The sequence below is a fragment of the Prionailurus viverrinus genome, chromosome D3, assembly GCF_022837055.1.
Source record: "Prionailurus viverrinus isolate Anna chromosome D3, UM_Priviv_1.0, whole genome shotgun sequence".
In the NCBI taxonomy this organism is placed as follows: domain Eukaryota; kingdom Metazoa; phylum Chordata; class Mammalia; order Carnivora; family Felidae; genus Prionailurus; species Prionailurus viverrinus.
Window position 1 is genome coordinate 66,455,586 of NC_062572.1, and position 20,386 is coordinate 66,475,971.

Here is a 20,386-nt window from a genome sequence, read left to right on the forward strand (position 1 = left end):
GCAAAAGAAAAGGTCCTTAAATATTCCCTACCTTCCTCAAAAACTGTCAGAAACACACAGAAATAGCACAGCTCACATATTGGTGGACATAGGCAAGCATGGGGAAATGATGAGGGCAAGTGGTCCGGGTATAGGATGTAAGCAGGATGGGTGATCACCTGGAACTAGAGAGGTTGCAGTGATGGGGGACAGGGCCAGGGATTTGGAAGGGAATTGTCTTATGATTTGACTGAACATGAAAAGTCAACCAGGAGCTCTACGTTTCCACTGCTCTGGTGGACATGATTTCCATCCTGTGTGTGCATCTGATAGTCCATGGGGGCCTCTACCCTCAATGGCATGCCCACTTGTGGTAGTTAGGATGGGGAGTGGGGTGGGGAGCTAGAGTAGAAAGAAGGCTCAGAAGGTAGAGAAGCCCATGAGAATGGTGGCCAGTTATAGGAAGTTATAGGTGTCCACCATGATGGGCAGTTTTCGAATCATCTTTTAATCTAGAAGCAAATCCCTACAGCCTTCCTCTGACTTAATTGCATTGGGGGTGTCACCATATCTCCCCTCAGTTAAACATAGTGGTCAGAGAAGTTGGCTCTGGAATGGAGTGTGGAGCTGGGAAGATGAGAAGGTAAAGTCTGCAGGGTTTGAAGAGGGCAAGGCCAAAGGTTAAGGGAGAAAGGTTAGCAGCAGGCGAAGACCCAGGATTGAAATATTTGCTGAAGGCTGACAGGCAACAGAATAGAGTCAGACAAGTGGCAAATTCCTATTTTCTCTTCTAATTGAGAAAATATTTTGAGTGGTATTCAGTCAGACTGCATAATGAGTGGGGGTGGGGGCTAGAGATGGAGAGAGAGAATATGAATGAGAGAGAATATTACTAAATTACCACAGAAGACCGAAGTGACTACAGAGTTCAAGGAGTTGTGCAAATGTGCCATCCTCCCTTGGCTCCTCATTGGCCAGCTCAGCCTTCATTTCTTTACCCACTTGTTTAGCACATGGTCACAGAGGCCCTCCTTTAGATGGAGGGGTTGGTGGCTGCCCATAGGCATTAGAATCAGATAAACAAAATAGAGGCCAGTCCCCCCTTTCAAGGCTAGGCAGGTATGTAAGCACGCAATTCCAACACAATCTGTGACCCTTGATTCGATGCTGTTGTTACTATTGTTTTCTTTAAAACCTAAATTTTATATCACCTGGGTCTATGTGCAGTTTAGTGAATAATCTGAGATAATCTTGCATCTAAGAGATGATATAAAGGGAGTTGATGCTTAGTGGGGTTGCCTGCACAGCCCAAGGGATTGGGTAGCAGGGCCGCAGTCTGTGTGGATGGGGGAGTCTGGGTGTGGAGAAGTAGTTAGGAAGTAAAGCAGTTGTTTCTTGACTCAACCAGAGCCAGCTGCTCCCCCTCCTTCTCTGTCCTGCCTGCTCTTTCTTGTAAGAAATGGCTGCGGTGTTCCGGAGAGCGAGTGTGTTTGAGTTTCCCTGCTGGTGGTCAGAAGCACCGGTGGTCTCTTCACTCAGATATTTATGAATTGCAAGAGCATAGGGTTGGAAAGGCTGGGAAGGATCCCTTGCCGAGTGGAGCCCACAGGAGTTAAGTGAGGTCACCACCGTGCCTTGTGAGATTGTTGCAGAGCCGGGACCCTGCCCTCAGCCCCCTGACTCCCCAGGCAGCTCTGGGTACACTACTGCCTCTTTCAGGAAGTGATGACTCAGATTTTTTTCATCAACATCTCTCACCCCAACCCCCCTCCATTTTCTTCCCACAGCCACCAAAGCCAATAATAGACCAAAAACAGTTTCAATTTTAGGCAATTTCCTTTTTTACTTAGAAATCTATGGTTAGTGAGTGGTGATGGTGGCTGGGGGAAGCAGGCATAAGCTTCGGAGAGGATGGGTTTTCCTGGTTGTCAGGTTACCTGGAGGAAATCAGAACCTTCATGGAACCTTGAGTTGGTCTCTGAAAGAGCCCTTCCACTCTGAAGTCCTTTGGCTTTTAAGTTCAGAAGGGAGTCTTCCCCACCTGCCAATTCAAGGCCCATTCCTAAAACTAAATAAAATTCTAACGTAAGTTTTAAACTTTCACAACTAACTCATGTGAGCAGTTACAAACAATTTATAAGTGACATTCCAGGCTTCTGGATTTTAGTTCCAGTAGTCCTAGGTACATATTTCTTTCTTTTCCAAGAAGGTAGAAACTTCTCTTTGTTGCAGGGCTAAAGTTGGAAATCACTTAAAGAAATTATTAATAATCTAATAATAATTGGTATCTCTAACATTTTGTATATTAGGCTCCAAGCCAAGCCCTTTACATACAAATGTATACAACAACCCTAAGAGGTTAGTCATCTTATTCTTATTTTGCTGATGAGTAAACTGTGGCCCCGGGGACTCAGCTAGCATATAGCAAGTGCATATGAGAGTTAGTACTTGAAGTCAGGTCAATATGATTTTAACATTCATACTCTTAATCACGAAGCTATATAAGACCTCCCATTTGCAGTTTGGAGGTCACACACTGTAATAATATAGCTTTTAAATTTCATTAAGTGTTTGAGTCCAAATGGCGTGTACTTAAAGTTTATTAAATTTGTAAGGCACACAAAGACTTCATGAAGACCCTGTTTTAACAAATGCCTTAAGTCACAAACTGTGTATTCTGTTACATTATTTGGTTTTAGAATAATAGGTGGAGAAGAGCCCAAGATGAAAGAACCTGGCTGAATTGTTTTGTATCAGCTATATTCTCACTCTGGCTGTTCCTTTCACATTCTGGGATCAACAGGAAGACAAATCCCTTTGCCGTGGGTCTCAGTGGGCAGGAGGGAGGACTGTGGAGATGATGGCCACCAGAGGATTTTGGGAAGTTTAAAGTGTTATCCAAATGCCAGAAGAGAATATGTTAACAGCTTTTATTTTATTTTATTTTTTGTTTAACACTCTAAACAAACTTCAGTCTCACTTTCCAGATCGTTCTCTTTGAGATCCCTTTCCAGAACGTTCACTTGGGTAACTAGAATGAAGCCTAGTTTAGTTGGAATGTTTGGGTAGCTCAGTGTTCTGGTTCTTAGGAACAGTTATATATATTTGACTCAAATATTTGGTCAGGATGTGCGTAGGAATGTGTGCGTTTGTGTGTGCATATTTTGACACCCAAACAGAACCATATTTTCTGGTTTTACTGTCAGTGTCCTTATTCCTCTCACCCACTTTGGGGTAAGAGATTATGATAAATGATATCTGTGGAGATTTCTGTTTTCAAGACCTTCACATCCTTTTCTTTTCATTTGAAAACATTTTAAGGATTTGTTGCCAGATATCTTATGTGGTTCCTGAAGATGCATTCAAATGTGATTTTAAGCTTGCTGTTCTAGAGGCAGCCTGTGCCAAATGGCCAGCATCACCTTGCAGTCCAGGAGAGTAGGAAGCAGAGAGACACTCTCTTTGTGTGAGCACTGTTGGAGGTTTTCAGCTGGGTGGTTTGAGGTATCCAGAATGTTCCCTCCAACCTCAACAAGAACAGGTGTCATTTAAGCAACCTCTATTGTGTCTTCACCAAGCTCCCCAAATGCCTTAAATGTGAAATCTCAAACACTTTCATAAAATTAGATTCTTCCTGTGAAAGGGACCCATGCTGGTATTCTCAGCAGACACTTAGCCAGCCTCATCTGTGGTTTGTGAGTGGCCTTTCCATTGTTGGAGAGTTCTGGGCTTAGATGCTGCTTTCTTTATTGGGTCAAAGTAATCCTCTTTGTAACCCTACCTTTTAGTCTTATCCAACCCTAGAACACAGAAGCTATGCGAGAGAGTTGGTAACAGTTTTCTAAGACCCCAAAGTAAAACCCAGATTGCATCATAAAAAAGAGACTTGATTTGAGGGGAAGTCCTTACAAGTACCATTCATGCATCCCCTTGTTTGTTCTGCTGTCACTTATTAGGTTCACTCTAAAGAATTAATGAAGGGTCTCTCAGGAAGAAAAAGCAAAGTCTTCCCTCATTTAAGACTCATTACTTAGAAATATTCTAATTCTGAGAGAGTGAATAATGCACTTCTTCTCTATGGTGATCACTTTACCACAGCTTGGCTACTTTATCCAAATTCCTGTGTTGTACTGTCTATTTATTCCAGATAGCAGGGCAGACAGGAAATAGGGAGAAGTAGAAGCCCTCATGGTGTTTAGTGACTGTGCACTATTAGAAACTGGTGGTTCTCAGAACTGGCCATCTCCCTGGGTATCATCACATCTCTCTACTACATTATTTATAGTCTATTAAAAATCACAGAAGGCATGCATGTTTGGGGGAAAAGTTGATGTTTTGCTTCAAGTGCAAGCAATCAAATTTAAGGTACATCTGGGTACCTGTTATTAATGTCCCATAGTGATCATTTATTTGTTCCAGTAACATTTGATGAGTTTGTATTCTGAGGTAGTCATTGTATTTCACTTTAAGAATATAAAATCAAATAGGACATGTCGTCTTCCTTGAAGAATCATGCAAACTTGAGTGAGATAGGCAAACAAAGTGGAAATTATAAAATAATGTATTAAATGCAGTGAACGGAAGGGATGCTCCTCTAAATCACACTGGGGCGAGGAGAGAAAGCGGCAGGGATGGAGGTGAGGTAACTCTTGAAAGTTTTCAGGAGCAAGAGGAATCAGCTGCAGCAAGAAGGAAAATGATCATTCCAGAAAGTAGGGATGGCCTATGTAGAGGAATGGGTGATAGAGTAATAGATCAATTGGATTATAGGAAACACAAGTAGTTCTGTTCAAATTAGTGATGCAGAGAGTGTGTTGGGAGCACAGATGAGGGCAAGCTATGGGAAGAATGCAGATAAGAACTAACTGGTATTTATTGGATCTTTGCTAATGTGCCAGAGAGAATTCTAAGCCCTTCACATGTATATATCATCCAGTCCCCATAAAACACTAGGAGATAGCTCACATTATTCTCCCCACAATACAAATGAGGGAACTGAGGCACAGAAATATGAACTCATTTGTCACTGAGATAAAAAGAGGTGGAGTTTGGAATTGAACCCTTGAAGACTAGCTCTAAAGTTCACTCTGAATCACTGTTCTTTGGGCCTTGAGTATGAGGAGATTGGACATTATCTGAACAACTTGGGTTTACTTTAGACCTAGGAATGACATGGACAGAATTACATTCTGGAAAGGCCGCATGGAGAGCCATGTGGACAGAAGATCATAGGGAAGAAAGGCTGGAGGAAAGGAGGCCAGTTGGAGGCCTTTGACATAATCTAGGTGAGAAGTGATAAAAACCTGAAACACACTGGTGACAGGAGACATCATCAGAAGCGAATTGATTCAAAAGACATAAGCAGGTAGGATCTGCAGGACTCAGTGGCTAATGGGATGTGGTTGTTGAGTGAGAAGGTGGAATTTAAGTTATCCCTTAGGTAAATGGATACCACCATTCACAAAGAAAGGAAGGCTTGGAGAATGGATGCTAAAGCAATTCAGTGTGATTCCTGTTGTTTCAAGGGCCCATGGGATACCCATGTAGCAAGCCCAATAGGCGGCTGAAAATATTTGAGTTCTGCAAAATGTTGTGGGCTTGGCATCTGTTAATAGTTGAAAGCATGGGTGTGGCTTAATTTGCCTGGTGTAACATGTAGTGTCTGAGGACTATGGAGAGAGCCTTGGGGAATCACAGGCATTTAAAAGATAAGTGAAGGGAGAAATGAAAATGTTTTCAAAGGCTGATCTTGCCAGAGCAGGAGAAACCCCAAGAAGTTCCCAGGAATGTATGGTTTACATAGCATAGGCTTTGGCAAGACTGGTCGCTGTGATTTTTGGAGAGTGTTTTCAGTGGAATTGTGGTGAGATCAGAAGCCAGTGAAGAAGGGGTGGAAGAAAATATAGTATAGAACAATCCTCCCAGAAGCTTGCCTTTGAGTGAAACATAGCCCTGCACCAATGTGAGTCAACTTCTTAAACATACATCATGGAACATTTGAAGATACCTGGAATAGAGAGGCTGGGACACTCTGCCCTTGGTGTATGTAGTACTGAATTTCCACCCTTAAACACATATTGAATAGGACTTGTTTTATTGTGTCCAGGTGTGGGCCCGATATGATGGAATATGAAGGAAAATTATATGGTGTAAGTTCTGCCCTCAAATAATTTTTATTCTTGCTGTAGGGCTAAGACAAACATAGGAAAGCAAGAGAAAAAACTTGCTAAGCTGCCAATCAATAGGCTATCACAGAAGGGAGAGATCAGAGTTTTCTGGAGTCCTTGGGGATACAAGAGTGAACTCTATCCTAAAGGATAGAGCCAGGAAGGATCAGGGAACATGGTGTGAGCTTTGACGCAGAGATGCATGGGAATGGCATGCGCAGGTGGGGAGGGAGGCAGGCAGGAGCCCAGCTATCCCTCTCAGATATAAGGCTTTTCTTTTCTCCAGTAGTCTGCTTAACTGTGTATGCCTTTGTCCGGACTCCTCTTTCAGGAACTTTCCATGTGCTCAAAACCTGTGTTGCATGGTCTCTCCATCCAAGAGGCTCTCTCATGTCACTTCTGCCTACTAAGGGGGACGCATTTTGACATCTGCTACCTGTTACGCTTGTACTTTTCTTAGTTCCTCAACAGATCTTTGTTTTTTTAAATGTTTTATTTATTTTTGAGAGAGTTCAAGTGGGGTAGGGGCAAAGAGAGGGGGACAGAGGATCTGAAGCAGGATCTGCACTGACAGTAGCAAAACCAATGTGGGGCTTGAACTCACAAACTGGAAGATCATGACCGGATCCAAAGTTGGATGCTCAACCGACTAGGCCACCCACGTGCCCCCAGATCTTTCTTAATTTCAGAATTTCCCAGTGGCACAAGATATCCCAGTGGATATCAAGGGAAACCGTGAGAAAAGCTGTGGGTGAGAGTGGGAGACAGAGGAGTTGTATGATTGGATCATGTTGGCAGCCCTTTACCGAGGAGGCAGACATTGTTCTAATTAGCTACTGCCATATAACAAACTACCCCAAACTTAGTGGCATTAAAACTACAGCCATTTTATTATGCTGTCAAATTTGTGGATGAGCACAGTGGGGATGGCTCATCTCCATTCCTTGAGGACCAGGAACTCAGTTGGAGTGGCTGGGACAGCATGAATTTGCTGGAAATGTGACCAGGACCTTAGCCCTAGCTGTTGGTGGGGTCTCTTCACTGTTTTTCATGTTGTGTCTGCTGTGCACGTCTGGGGCCTGGGGTAGTTAGAAAAGCTGGGGCTGCCTAGGTGTCCCTCTCTCCACACAACCTCTCAACATGGCTGACTTGAGTTTCTTCACAGCATGGCAGTCTCAGGGTAGTTGGACTTCTTCCATGATATCCTTCCAAAAGAATCTGGTGAGAGCTGTGTGGCTTCTGTTCCTGCCTCAAAATTTCCAAACATCACTTTCTTCCACATTCTATTGGTCAAGCAGGTCACTAAGGCCAGTCCAGATTGTTAGACTCTATATAAGCCCTGCTTTTTCTATATGGCCATAGGAGAGAAAGGCACCACTTGTTTAAACGATGTGCTCCTGACAGTAAACCGGTGTCCACGGAGAAGTTTGTAAGAGTGTCACAATCTGTGTTGAGAAGGTGTTTGTACAGTAGTTTAAAGAGCCCTGAATTAGGAGCCGAGAGTCATGGGTTCTAGTTCTGGCTTCATCTCCATCTAACCAACACTAGAATACCTTTGACTTGTGAATTAAGATACTGGTCGTATTGATTTTATATTTTACACTATTAGACCAAGACCCTGGACTGCATGGAGTGAGATTGAGTGTAGAAGTTAGCGAATAGTTCTCTCTCTCTCTTTCTCTCCCTTTCCCCCTCTCCTTCTTTCTCTCTCTCACATGCACACACACACACACCAAGCACATTTACACACCAGGCAGACACATGCGCCAAGCACACACACGCCAGGCATACACAAATTCTTATATTCTCCATAAACTGGGCAAAGGGTTGAATGACTGACTACTCACACAGACGTTGGTCAGTTCCTGTTTCTGCCACTTAATAAACAGACACATGATCTTTCAACCTCGTTTTCTTTGTCCAATGGGGACAATATTAGTTACTACCTGGCCAGTGTGTAGCTAATATGAAATAATACATTCCGTTTCTGTTTAGAGTAGATTCTCCATAAGAATCATCATAATCATTATGATTAGTTGCACTGATAAGAGTCAGAATTCCCATAACGCCTGGCTGGACTCTTCATTACGAAATACCAGTGTGTGTGTGTGTGTGTGTGTGTGTGTGTGTGTGTGTGGTTTGGTGTGGGTTCTCAGGTTTTGTGTCGGGGCTGTCTAGACTTATTTGATGAAAGATGTGCCGTGCAAATGTACCACTGTGTTGGACTCTGCATGAAGGATTTACAATCAAAGCTGACCTAAGGAACTTAATTACCACTCAAGTAGATGATCACATATCCTCATTGTGAGTCTTGAATTGGCTGAAATTTATATCTAAATATGATATTCTAGGAGTTTATCTTACCACTCTCAAGATGAACAGGGCTGTGAGATTCTATTTTCTTTAACGTGCTGCAACTTGACCGCGGGGGCTGCCTGCCCTGAAGCCCCTGCTGTCTTCTGCATGTACAATCACAAACTCCTAGCTGTAGGAACTTGGAGCCCTGATCAGGCATCCAGTGAAGGAGGAAACCCAAAGCCTGTGTCCCAAAGGATAAATAAGTAAAGATGTTTGTCAAAATGCATAGAGTGCTATTTCTCACCCTTGCGCTTTTGACAGGAGCAAGCATATTGTATGTTGCATTTATTTAGACCCTTACTGCTAAGGGTAAGTGCTCTGCAAACATGCCCTATTTAGCCCTCACAGCATATACTGCTGCTTTTTCTGAGGTCTTTAATTCAATGAAATAAATTACTTTAAAAAGAAGTGCTGTGCAGCCTCTCAGAACAGTAAACAAGAACAGTTCAGGTCTTTTCAGGAACCTGAAGCCAAGGGATGGTTTGTTTTTTTGGTCTCCAGGAAGAGCTGGGACAGAAGGAGGTATTGACCTGGCTACTTTGGCCGGCACCCACCAGGTCCCTCCCTGGCGCTCACATTCCCCAAGCATGTAACTTAACACCTGTCCTTCTGCCTGCAAACAGAGCTCACAGTGATGGCTGAGCCCCCTCCTGCCCCAGCCCTGCAGTGGCTCTGCACCCTTTAACCTATGATTTCAAATCCTGACAAACCAGAACCAGAGAATACACATCCCCCCAGGATTCTGATTTTAGGCCAAGAAAATATTTAATTAGAAAAACAACTCCCAGGGGAGGTCCTAGGATCAGCACATCCCTCTGTTTCTGTTTCCAGACCTAGATGAGAAGAAAAGATGTAGGGGTCGCAGAGACATTTAGGACTCACAAGGAGCTTCCCTCTCTCCCAGAGATGGGCATGTGGGCCGAACAGCGTCCTCTCTCACCATTTCGATGCCAGCCCACATGAGCTACACAACACCCCCTACTATTTCCGTCTGACATAGCCAAGCTGAAACTCGGGTCAGTAAATAATTAATTTGGAAGTTGGGGATGTCAGTGGAAAAGTCAGCTGTGACGGGCTCAAATAACAAGTCCCAAATGTGATAGCCACTCTCTGGCCCTCTGAGAGAAGACCTGCCGGTTCTATTAGACCAGGACAGCCTTGTCTTCCGGCCTGTCTCTCTGCATTAAAGTCAAGGAACTATATCTGTCCATCTTTGAATCACATCTTTGTCCCCAAATGCTTGTGCACACTGGGCAGACTGGTGTTTTCTTTCCTAAGTCCACCAGGCCCATGCAAGTCTGCATGACTCATGAGAGAGATGAGTCTCGGTTCCAATATCTCTGTGGGTTTGGGGAGGGGTCAGGCCGTGAATAAACCATTACGTGGCTGATTCTACATCCTTCTCTTTCACCGCAAAAACCTCAATTTCCCTTTTTGTGGAAAACAAAACCCTCTTTCAGTGCCTCATCAACGGGACTGTGGCCTTTGAATTACATGGTGTCCTTGGAAATTTTAAAGATTAATCGGCTTTTGGATGGAGTGGCTGGGATAGCCCCTGACCCTGTCCACTGGGGAATGACTGGTCTCCACTTCTGTTCCTTCCGACATCGCTGCCAACTTCATGTGTAGATGAGGAAATTGATTGGTCTCTGAATGCTTTGCGAATCCACAGATGTGTGGCTGAGAGGCCCTCAAGGCATCCACCGCAGGACCAGCTGGGTCAGAGAGTTCCCTCACCCCCCACCACAACCCCAGGCCTCCCTGGAGCTGGAGGCAGGAGTGAGTGATGTTGGGGCTGCAAATCCCAGATTGCAGCAAATGAGGACAAAAGCTGGGACTGACTGAAAACCAGAGGACCTCTTGAAGCCTATTCTAGGGGGCTTTCTAGCACACTAAGTTGAGACATTTCTAGAAAGAGTAAACAAACAAAATTGGACACAAGCTGTGTAAGAATTTTAAAACTGTAAACGTGATGTGAGGACAAGATGTGATGCTTATTTCTTGAGAGAGTTTCTTTCCCCTTTTGTGCATCTAGATGTGTCATTTATAAGCTAATTAAATACCTACTCTGTGCTAGTTTTAGCTTCCTCCCTGGTCTTGCCCAAGACTCCATGTATATCCTACTAGGTGTCGGCTATGTGAACTCTCTTATATACTTTGGGAGTGTATATGGATTGACTTAGGCCCTGTAAATGCCAAGGCTCTTACGAGACATAAAAAGACAGTGAAATGTGCTTCCAATTTCACCCAAACTGCTATTTAAAGACTCATCTCTCACGACTTTCTGAGTGGCCTGTTCACTGCCTGACCAGGCTTCCATTTTCCCACTTCCTTTCTTCTCTTCACATTGCTGTGACCTTAAATGCCTTCCTCCCTGTCCTTCATTTAGCCAATAGTCACCTGTCCATTAACAATCCCCTCCCTTTCTGGTCTCCCCTAATCTTCTATCACCAGTTACTCAGTAGCAAATATGTCCCCATTGTCACATTTCTTCTTTTGGACTTAAATTTTATTTATTTGTTTGCTTTTTGCATTCTCTCCCATTTAGATTATGAAATCTCTTTTGGATATAAAGGATTTAATTTATTGGCACTCCCCATAGCACTATGCTCCTTGCACATAGCAAGTACTCAATAAATACTAATTGACTTTATATGATTAATCTCTGGACAATATATGAATATATTCTATGCTATTTCCACTCTCCAGAGGTATTTTGCTATCCATTAAGTGAGAGGAGATGGGGTTACCTGTAAGTCTATATAGAAATCCCACACAGAGATCTTCTTTAGTTAAACATTTTAGAGTTGGGACACCCAAGCTAAATTTCTCAATAGTCATTAGAGAAGAGCACCAGAGAAGGGAAATTTGGCATAAGGGCAAAGGATTTAGTACACGTTTCTGAATCCTGTTGAAAATGTGCCTGTAGATTCACCTGTGGTTGTGAGCCCTCAAGAGAGATTACAGGTTGAAATTGGCCATCAAGGTGATCAGATTTACTGAGGAGTTGAATTCAACAATGCCTTCCCCAAGCATTCTGCAGTTTCCCTAGGAGAACATGTTCCCTTATAGAAAAGGAGGCATTTAATTGATTGGAAAAAGGAAATGTTGAAATTCAGGAACATGACCCAATGGGCAACAACTCTCAGACACACCAATGTCCCACTAGAAGAAAAAAATGATTTCAACAGCTAACTGGAAGGTATTGGGACAGGCTACAGAGAACCAGGAGGTGCAAGGAAGCCTTCTGGTGAAGTCATCAGTGCCAACCAAAGCACAAGCATGGTCTTGGTGGGATCAGAATTGCATGTTGCATATCAGGCTATGAGCTAAGATGACATGACTGTCTTTTATATGGGTTCAGGTGGATGGCTTCCTAGCAGCAGGGGGATAGATTTAAAGGCCTTTAAAAGTGTTTTACCCCTCCGTATTTAATAGCATCAAACTCTTTACCAAGACTTGAACCAGAGAACCGGATTAATAATATTTGTTGTAGGGGCACAATCTGGGGTTTGCTGAATTAAGTTTTCATTTGGAGATAATATACACTTTAACCTATTTCTGAAATATCTCTGAAATAGGGAGTTATGGACCATTTTGTAACAGGGATCAGCTGAATCTGAATGATGCATTGATGCATGGCCAGGATGTAGAGAAGAGGCTCTGAGTTAGGAGGGAGGAGACTTGAATTCCAGTTCCTCCTCTTCCATCTGCTGGCAGCTCAGCCTCGGGCAAGTCACGTTATTTCCTAGCTCACTTGCTCCTTCCTTACAATTAAGGTTCTATTAACTGCCTGAGGTTAGAGGTCAAAACCTATATTAAAATCTATTAAATTTCCTTTATATATCTAAATTCTTTGATTCCATTATTTAATAAGATTAACCTTGCTTGCCGTCACACGATACATTTTAGCAAATAAAAACTCAACTGAACTGACATTGCAGAAACCGGTGCCAAATATCTGAAAGAAGGCAGATTGACAATGGCTGAGATAGACATGCCATGATAGGTTGTAATGGGCACAGTGAGGGTCAAATACCGGAGTGGTGCCATTTTTCTGGGATGAGAACAGAAGGATTGTGAACACCTTTAGAAGAGATTCTAGATGAAACCTGTAAGGTAGCATGGTCCTTCCTTTCTCATCAAAACCTCACCCATGTACCCACGCTCCACAGAGAACAGAGAGCTATGAGGTATTCCATGACTGCTGCTCTTGGGTTCAAGGAACCTCTAGAGAGATGTTAGGGTTGGCTCTTCGTGGGGCCCTTTCCCATAAAACATCTGGGCTGAATTCAGTCTTAAGAATGTACACTGCCATCCTCAGACACTTTGGCTGGAGGAAAGATCGTATTTCTTGGATTCCATTTTAGTAGCTGTCAGCTGGTGCTGCCTTGGAATAAAGAAGAATGTTTTTACCTCCAAAGGCAGATCACTCTACTGGTCTTTTGGGACAGTAAAGAAAATGCCATATTCCTTAAGAGAGTCAGGAACAACTTCTTCTTGAGTATAAATTGTCTCCCTTGTGTTTGCGTAGGCCCTATAAACTGTACAAAAGAACACAAGATGTGGTCCTCAATAGCCCAGAATTGACACTACTGTTGGAAAGACCAGGCTTACATACCTGAGGGTGTCGTTACCCTAAGTTGGGGGCATACTACCATCTTGTCTTGGAAACCTTCCCTGATAACAAGTCATTGCATATTTCCCTTTTCTGATTCCATATTGCCTATATTTGATCATTGGTAATATAGATTCTATCATATCTCACTTTTTCTATGTTCATGCTTCTTTCACATCAGCATGTATTTTAATTATAGGCAAGGTTATGTACACATTTTTATCACTTCAGTAACTCTGGAAATGTATCAAAGCAGAAGTCTTGACTTCTTTTCCTCTTATAACCCATACCACATGTATAAGATGCAGACACACAAGTGCTGACCAGGAATTTGTTTGTTGATTGATTCATTGCCACCATCATTTTGTTTCTCATGGAGTTTTCATGGATTGCAGTTCTTCTAAGGGAGTGACATTACTGGGGCAGACGGGCCTCGTGGGACTGAGAAGTTTATCTGGAACTGTTTTGCAAAGCCTCTCTGACTTCCACTGTGCCCGAGGCAGATGTGGCCACTGTATTCTCTGTACTCCCTACACCCGTGGTTGCCCTCCTGCAGGTGTTTGCCTCCCTAATTATATGTCCAGTTCAGGAGGTAGGGCCTAGCACACAGTAGACACTTAATACGTCCTTGTAAATGAATGAATGCTTAGTGAAGTAATGACTGAGTATTGAGCTCTGGGAGCTCAGATGTGATAGATCAAGGTGAGAAGGGAGAAAAATGCAGTTGCAAGTCTGTCAAGTTGTTTGGTGGGTATTGGCCAGCAGGCCTGGCTTGCTGGAATCCTGCACTGAATTTGTTTGGGTCAGGCCTTCTAGGTCACTTTTGTGACCCAGCAGGAACAGCTTTCATTACACTATAGGGCCCACCTTTCTTGGCTTACTGTGAGCAAAATGAAGTGTTAGTCTCTAGAAGTGTGAGCTGGCTGGTGGCTGAGGTGGGTAAATATAGCCTACTTGGACACAAATGGTCAGTACTCGGTTACCTGCTCTATGAGAGGAAACACTGGTAGCATGGTTTCCCCATGATATGTAGACTCACACACACACACACACACACACACACACACACACACACTACTGATTTGCCTTGGGAGTACATTGTGCTTATTTGTGAGAGGCCACATGGTGCAGTGTAAAATCCACCATATCCGAAATTGGATAACACAGATTCTGCTTCTAACTCTGGTCTTCCCTGAGTGTGTAACCTTAGAAAAGCCACTTCACCATTCCCAACTTCTGTCTGTAGGATGTGTGCATTGAACTTCATTATCTCGGAGTCCAAAACTAGGACTTCTCAGAGGTAGAGTGAGTTGCCTTTATGGCAATGAGTGTTCCATAGCAGGAATTCTGTGCCTTGGAGGTGTGGCTTTGTTAGATGACCATGAGTGTCTTTCCAGCCTGAGACTCTGATGGGGCAACTTTCAGCTGATTTGAAATCACATCAGCATGAGCCAAACTGACATCAGAGGAGAGAGAGGGATTACACTCTTTGTGTGCAAGCCACAAGTGAATTAATTACCCGCCATGGCTATTTTGATGGTAACAAAGTTATCCTCATTGCTCACCATTTTGAATCCTCTTTGTTCAGGCCTGTTATTTGTTGGGCATCTGCTCACAGGCTCATGCCCTTTCTCTTCTTCCTTTGAGAAACTGGCACCTGGAGTCCCTTAGGACTTGCCATAGAAGCTGCTATTGTAGCCGGGGGCTCAGGGTGCCCTGTGCTGGCCATGTCCTCTCTGCAGGAGGCTCTGCAGCCCCTAATGGTCTAATTGCCGTTGTTTGGAGAATGACTTCCACTCTCCAGTCATGTGTGTCCTGTTGTCACTGCCTCCACTCACTCTGTGCAGTCCTCCCAGTGTCTATGCTGCTAGAGATCTTTATCCACATCAACATGCTTCTGAAGCTTCACAGTCCTGAGAGGAGAATTATGTCACCTCCGTTTTACCTGATGTCATTTTCCTGAAGCCATGAGAGGACATGTTTTCACATTTTTTATAACTGTGTTTTATGGAGGGCATACGCATACGTATACACACACACACATACACGCACACACACAGAGTCACAACTTCTGTATTAGCCTCCTGTTGCATCTGTAACAAATTGCCACAAACTTGGTGGCTTAAAACAACCTAAATTTATGATCTTTTAGTTCTGGAGGTCAGAGATCTGAAATGGGTCTCACTGGACTAAAATCAACGTGATTTTAGAGTTGTATTCCTTCTGAAGGTCTAGGGGAGACTGTTTCCTTTTCTTTTCCAGCTTCCAGAAGCTGCCCACATTCTTTGGCTAATGGTTCCATTCTTCTATCTTAAAGCTAGGGACTTATGCTAAATCTTCCTTATACTTCTGTTTCTCTGGTTCTACCTTTTCTGCTTTCTCTTCCACTGTTAAGGAGATTTGTGAATCCATTGAGGCCACCTGCCTAATGCAGGACACTCTCCCTATTTGAAGGTCAGCTGAATAGCAACCTGAATTCCATCTTCAATGTTAATTGCCCTTTGCAATGCACCATAATGTATTCACAGGCTCCAGGGATTAGGACATGGGACATCCATTCCTTATTCTGCTTACCACACTTTATTTTAGCAGTTATGATAATTTGGATTAAGAAAACATTAAAAAACAGATAACTTGCCTTTAACTCTGTAATCTGCAAGTACTTCCCCAAGCACAATCCTTTATACTTGGAAATGAAGCTAATTGCTTTTTGTTTAGTCAAATTTGCTATAATTTGTAGAACTACTGGCATCGTAACACCTTTAAGATATATTTTAATAATAAGACATTTATATATTTGTAAAAGAGTCTGACTAAATATTTCCATTCATCAGAGGTTCTGGAAAATCTGCATTTCACTGTTAGTGATATCTGAATTTGGATTCAGGTCCTTCACATTTGAAGTACTCTGAAAAGGATAATTTGGCTGTACTACTTTAATCAAATGGACAAAGGATATAGAAGAGATTGGCAGTGTGTTTATTAAATTCACAAAACCAACATACTAGATTATAGTCCAGCGAGTGCCTGCCACATCTTACCAGGTGTCTGAAGCCCAGATAGGAGCAATTCTGGGTACTAGGAAAAGACTTTACTGTCATGGAGTTGCAGGTGCACACATGGGGAGTGAAGGAGTGGCCTTGTGATCTTCCATGATGATCCAAAGAATAGGGAGTCTGAAGAATAGATTTTGGTTAGAAAAACAGAAAGTCTGTCTGGAGTTGCTCTGGAATATGCCAGAGGATAGGGTATTCCTATCTGTTGAGAGTCGTCACAATTCCCTGGACTTTGTCTCCCCAGTCCCTGTCAGGGAACCCTCCCAAGAAACTTGCCAAGGTTAAGCATTTACGGGTTTTGCTGGTCTTGAGTATGGAGGTGCTGAAGTTTTGGTTATTATTCTAGAGAGGGGGCTCTGGATGATGGGGCTCCAAGGACTCGATGGTAAATTTACATCAACTCCTTCTGGCATTTTGAAGTGAGAATAGGCATATGCTTAGTGTTTTGCTGACAGCTTAGAAAGATTTTACATTTCACCTTTATACTAATGGCCACATTACATATTACACACTGTGGCCATTACACCAGGAAAGGAAATAGCAAGAAAGCTAGTAAGGAGAGCTGAGGACTGCCACTCTTTCACACTTGTGATCAATTACTTCATTTCCTCATGTTTGGTATGGAAATAATCATTCCTGCCCAATCTATCTCAAGAATTATTATAAAGACTACATATGATGTGGATGTACTTTCAAATTGTCAAGTACTGAGTTTCCAACACTTCAAAAGACACTGGAACAGAAAGGGAAGGTAAGAGGTAAGACTATCCAATTCGATTCTGTGATGCTGCATTGTTTTGTTATTGTTATTTTTTAACCACATCTCCATGGACAATGGGAAAAGGTAGGTTGTCTTTTGTTTTGAGTCACAAACCCTGCACTTTAATTGATGTTTCATTAATTAGTGGAACATCATTCATGGGATGGAGTTCGTGGAGTGTTAAATGGAAGGCATATATGTTTGGGGGTGGGTGAGCACAAGCTGTGGGATCCATTATCAGTTTATTTCTCAGCTTTAATTGTTTTTATTTTAGTGTTTTGTCTGAAATGATGCTCTACATTCACAAAACATTATTGGATGTCTCTCTAGGAAACAGAAGCCTGTACTTGGATAACTAACCTTCCATCCTGATTTCTCTATATTCTTGTGAACGTCGACTAGAGGCCAGTAGATTCTAGGAGCATGAAATGTTAGAAATAAAGGTGGCTTCTAAATGGTCTGGCTCAGAGGGTTTTTAAAAGAGAAAAAAAAACATTATGGCAAAAGTTGGGCATTTTTTCACTATAATATTTTCATTCAATCAATGAATGTTTTTGAGTACCTGTTCTGTGCCAGGCCTTGAGCTAAGTGCTAAATGCACCAAGATGACAGACTCCGTGCCTGTCTGTAAGGAGTCCTTGGTCCAGAGAGGAGCTGGGCATTAAACAATTAGTGTTCAGTGCTCGTGCTGGGTCTGGCTGATAGGAGGCTATGCAGGATAGACCAACAACAAATAGGACCTGTCTCGAAGATTGCCTGGAGGTGGGGGTGGGACGGTAAGGAAAGGCTAAGTATTTCCCATCTCTTTCTCTAGATAAATAAGACTGGGTCCATGAAGGACTAGTTTTCACTGCCTGCCCCATCAGGACCTCTTTTCCTTCTCAGTTCTTTGCCAACCTCTGACCCTGGAAGCCTAAGATCTATTTTTTGCCATCATCCTTCTTATTGTTATTATTTATGACGGTCATTGTTTTAACTGCTCCAAGGAGATAATTGCCTTAGTTGCTAAGGCAACCCAACATATTGGGTATAAGAGCAGCCAGCAGAAAGGGTTTGCCAAATTGCAGGGCTGGGTGGGAGGTGTGGGGTGGGAGAGCAAGGGAGCTCAGCTGTGGAGCTTGAAAATAGCCATGTTCAAATTATCTCTGCATTTCTTCCACTGAGGAGCGTGAAGCCACTTGGAATCCGGTGCCTGCCAACTCCTCACCCACCCCTGACGCTTCCTATTTTCAACCCAGCTAGTGCACTCTTTCACTAACCCTCAGTGCTCAGCCAAGAGCTTCCTGGGGTTCCAGTTCCCAGACTCACAACTCCTGTCTGCTGCTATTCAGCCCTGGAAATGTTCTTGCCCTTGATTTCGGGGGCCTGCAAGAGTGAAGCTGGAGGGGGTTGCAGCACACAGGAGTGTGCCTGTGCACCCCCTTCTCTGGGCACTGCTCATCGTCCATGGCAAGCAAGTCATAGTCCCTGCTGGTCTTGTTCAAAGCTTGTACCCTCCTCCCTAACTTGGGGAAGAAAACAGGGACCGATGACAATGACCTTTTTTCCACTTTAATTTTTGAAGACTGAAACATCTTAAGAGGTCAGCTTCGTTGCCCCCATTAAAAATAGGTAAACTGAAGCCCAGGGAGAAGAAAGTCATCAGATACATTGATGGAGCAAAAGTGGCTGTTCTAGGCCTTGAACCTCAGGCTCCTTTCCCCCTATGCCTCCGTCAATGCCACTGGCTTTTGTCCTTGGCTACTGACTATCTTAGTCTGAGGTTCAGGTGATTATACTCCATCCAGCCTCTGTGTCCTCTAGTTAACTTTTTGTCTCCTAGCCCCGTGTCCTTATGCCAACATGGGGAGTGGTCCAGAGGGAACCGTGGGGCAGGAAGATGCAGGAAATGAGTGTATCTTATTGGCTAGCTTTGTTTGGCAACATTTGGCCATCCAGAAGCAGCTACTGCCATCAAATAGGATAATGGGCAGAGGTAGAGGCAAGATGACAAAAGGATTTCTTACCAGAAAATTTGAGTGGGTGTGATTGATTCTTTCAGCAGCCCCCTTCTCCTCTTCTTTCCTGCTCACCCGACTCACACTCAGCCTCCAGGATGTCTGTGGGGAGGGCCGGGCTGCCTCTGTGTCCTTAGCAGCCTCCAGGGTGTCTCCCTAAGTGTGTCCCAGGGCCCTCTGCTCGAGCACCGCCTCAGAGTTGATCTATCTGAGCAGGTTAAATAAACAGGTCTGTGTTTGGGTTAATTATCACTGGTTCTGTTGCTCTCCATTACTGCTCCATCCGGGACTCTGGCCAAGGAGCAGATGGGAGAGGCTGCATCCTCACCCCTGCCTCCTCATTGTGTCTGGCTCTCCCTCCTTCTCTCTCTCCCTCTCTCTCTGTCTCCCTCCCTCCCTTATTTTTCTCCCTCCTCTCCCTTCCCTCCCCTCCCCCATTCCCTGCTTTCCCTTCCCCTCTTCCCTTCCTCCTCCCTCTATTTGCTCTCTCTTGCTCTCTCTCCCTCTCTCTCTCTCCACCTCTCTCTCTCTCTCTCTCTCTCTTTCTCTTTTTGGCTGAGCAAATAGGCCAGATGGCAGTGAGGGGAACAGACAACAAGTGAGGCATGGCATATGGGGAGCTTGTTTAATTTCGGCTCCTGTAGGGAAGTAGATTGGAGGAGGTGAGCTAAAAAGCAGAAAATGGAAAGGAGAGGGTAAAAAAAAAAAAAAAAAAAAAAAAAAAAAAAGAAAAAAAATAAGAAACCACCACCACAACAACTGACCCTTCCAAGGGGGAAATTGGATTTAATTTACTATTGTTGGCTAGTGAAGCCAGTTGAGAATGAAGTGAATCTAAGGCAGAAAGTACCCTTTGTGCCTCTCCTAGGTTCAGTCCCCTCCTCCAGTTAGCACCCCTTGCACCCCCTCTCCCTCTTCCCCAGGGCTCCAGCTCTGGGGGGCTGCTCTGTGGGGGGCAGTGGGCGCTGGGCAGGATTTCTTATGTGACATGGTAAATGGCTGTTTGTATGTCAATTCCAGGCAGAAGTCTGGCCAGCAGTTCAGGGACAGAAGAAAATAAAGGTGTCTGTGCCTACAGTAGGGGTTGAGGCAAGACTGGCCCCCAGTTAACCTGGTCCTTCCTTTGCTCTGAGCCTTCTGCCTGGTTTAATGTGCCTTCTCATTTTGATTCAGCTCTTCATGGGTAGCTGCCCACAGAACCACACCTCATCCTGTGGACCTTGTCCACTCCCTGTACCTGCATGGAAAAGTCCAGTCAGGCTCTCGGAGAACAGGGTATAGGGACCACAAGAAATGGCCCTTCGGCAGACATCCTTTGTTTTTCATCAGAATTTATTTAACCTTCATGGTGGCTGCCTAGAATGTCAGCCTTTACTCCTTTACTGGGAGTTTTTTGGAGAGATTCTGGCCCATTCCTTGGTCCCCCCAGGGCACGTGTTCCTGAATTACTC

At 43.8% G+C, this 20,386-nt stretch overlaps 1 protein-coding gene across 5 annotated transcripts in view; it reads left to right on the top strand.

Annotated features, from left to right (window-relative positions):
- SETBP1 (SET binding protein 1) overlaps positions 1-20,386 on the top strand; it is a 376,861-nt gene that overhangs the window by 40,123 nt on the left and 316,352 nt on the right. The window lies entirely within an intron of this gene.